At 46.7% G+C, this 2351-nt stretch overlaps 1 non-coding gene across 1 annotated transcript; it reads right to left on the bottom strand.

Moving 5' to 3' along the window:
• Positions 1 to 1436: 1436 nt before the first annotated feature.
• LOC138380947 (U2 spliceosomal RNA) lies at positions 1437 to 1624 on the bottom strand. The gene has a single exon (XR_011232921.1). It is a non-coding gene; the product is annotated as a U2 spliceosomal RNA (small nuclear RNA).
• Between the last annotated feature and the right edge of the window lie 727 nt (positions 1625 to 2351).

Below are 2351 nucleotides of genomic sequence, written 5' to 3'. Positions count from 1 at the left end.
GGGAAGGTCAGGGTGGCAGCAGAGATAGTCAGCAGGTAGAAGAGCAGGGTCCCTTCCCCCCTCCCTCATCCCGAGCTTGTCTCTAGCTGGAATTCCCTACTTGTTTGGTTTCTTTCAGCTGGGTCTGGTGCCTTTGTGTTTCTTTGTTCCCTTGCTTAACGTGAGGAAATGGTGGGAGGAGGGTCGGCTGGGAAGCAGTGTGCTGCATTCCTTTCTGTCCTTTTGGATTCAGAATTCCCATTTCATCTCTCTCTCCACCACCTTCTGCTAAGTCCTCTGGGCTCATTTGCCAGTATCAGTCGGAGGCCTTTACAGGATGAGATTTTTTTCTCTTTTGGTTTCCTCCACAACAAGCTTGCCTCAGTTTCCCCATAAGTTACCCCCTCGTACTCTGCTGTGCAACAAACCTAAGTCCCTCTTTGAGACTGGAAAGGAGCTAAAGGTGCATGCAGGCCATCTAAGAATCTGCCAGACTTTCTACTTATTTAGACAGTACGTTTCTGGTAAGGATCACAGTAGGCAGGTGCTAAGGGACACTGGGAAATGTAGCATGGGGGCCCTGCTTTCCCGAGCCCACCATCTAACCGGGAAAATAAAGCCCTTTGTGTGGAGAGTTGAAAGCAAGAGAGTTAATACCAATGCCAGATGACACAGGGCGGGTTGTGGCTAACTGTCTGCTGAATGGCAGAGAGATCGCATATTACGCAGTTCAGGAGGGCAGGGGAGAGTTTTCTGTGGGGCCTGCCTGAGTTGTGGTGTGGCTGGTATTCAGTTATACCTCTGTGGCCACAGTGAACAGCACTGTCCATTTGCGTGGCACTGTGAAGTTTACAAAACAGCTTATCCCACTGGATGTTTAAATCGTTAAGTCTTCCAGCCAAAGAAACAGAGGCTCAGGCAGGTCACATGGAAGCAGTGGGCCCTGTTCTGACCACGGGACGAGAGCTCTTTCCACTCCAGCTGCATCCCCTGGAAGAAGGCCCAGTGAGCAAGGAGCTGGGAGGAGAGTCGGGAGCTGAACCACCTTAGAAGGGAAGTGAATCTGAAGGATCCCCAAAGTACAGGTGGGGTTCTCTGTTAGGGAGATAATCCTCCCCAGGCAGAGCTAACAATTCACCCTCATTATACCTCCCGTCCTCTCAAAGACATGTATTTGGTCTGCACAGTAGTTTAAATTGTGTGCATTAGTTGCCCATATTAAAAAATGAAGTGATTTCTCTGTCATACACACATGTACACACACTCAGATTGCTAGCTTCTCTGGAAAATTGGACTTCCTGTTCCTAGGGCCACTTTGAGTTGGAACTATGCCACAGCTGCCTCTGTAGGTGGGAAGTTGCTCTGCAGTTCCCTAGGGCTGCACAGGGCTTGGCCCTCTGTCGGCTTTGGAGTTTGTGTCCTATGATACAGATGGAACGCCCGTAGGGAAATGTGGTATTTGTGGCACTTTAACATTTCCTGCAATACCAGGTTGATGCGTGGAGTGGATGGAGCAAGCTCCTATTTCATCTCCCTGCTCCAAAAATCCATTTAATATATTGTCCTAGGTTAGGGGACATACCAGATATTAAACTGATAAGAACAGATACTACACTTGATCTTAGCCAAAAGGCTGAAAAGCGATATTTTAACATCTCCCAGCTTTGGGTATTCTATGACACACTTGATAGGCCGCTATGATGTAGTAGAAAGAGGCAGAATACCTGGTTTCAAGCCCAGCTCTGCCATCTAATGCTGTGGGACCTTAGCTGAAACAGTCAACCTCTCCCAGCTCGAGTTTCATGCTCTTTTGATTGGACATAATGATACCCACTCCCAGTGAAGTTTTATAAATTAAGTCAGTTAATAAAAGTGTAAGTGCCACCTATATTGTTTTAATGCTTATTTTTAGAAGTATTCAATCTGCGATGCAAAGATACAGAGTGTCGGTTTTGCGGGATAGTCCTCAAAATGATATTGTAATCTTTGAGCTCAAGTGTCACTAGCCTTGTTTTAGGAACAAGTTGCATGAGTCTCATGGAATTTTGAGGATGTCGTGGACACAGGGTGGGGATGATAAAGAGGCATTAAAAGAGAGGATGCCCCTCCCTGCCCCATGATCTCAGCCTCTTTCCCCTACCCTGCTGTTTGGACAGGATGTTATAGATATATTTATACACCAGAGAAAGCGTCAGAGTTGGGGAGAATTGTAACTGGAACACTTTAGGAAATCCACCTTCAAGGCAGGAGAGAGTTTTAGAAAATCAAAACTTGGTCAATAGGGAAGAACAAGCAAACCATGCACTTCTCACCCCTGGGAAAGCTTCACGTGCCTGTTGGGAATTGATTTTAGGATTGTGATGATAATGTTG

This window comes from Eulemur rufifrons, chromosome 2 (genome assembly GCF_041146395.1).
Source record: "Eulemur rufifrons isolate Redbay chromosome 2, OSU_ERuf_1, whole genome shotgun sequence".
NCBI classification, from domain to species: Eukaryota; Metazoa; Chordata; class Mammalia; order Primates; family Lemuridae; genus Eulemur; species Eulemur rufifrons.
Note: the sequence above shows the minus strand (reverse complement) of the source record. Positions and strands in the feature narration are given on the sequence as shown.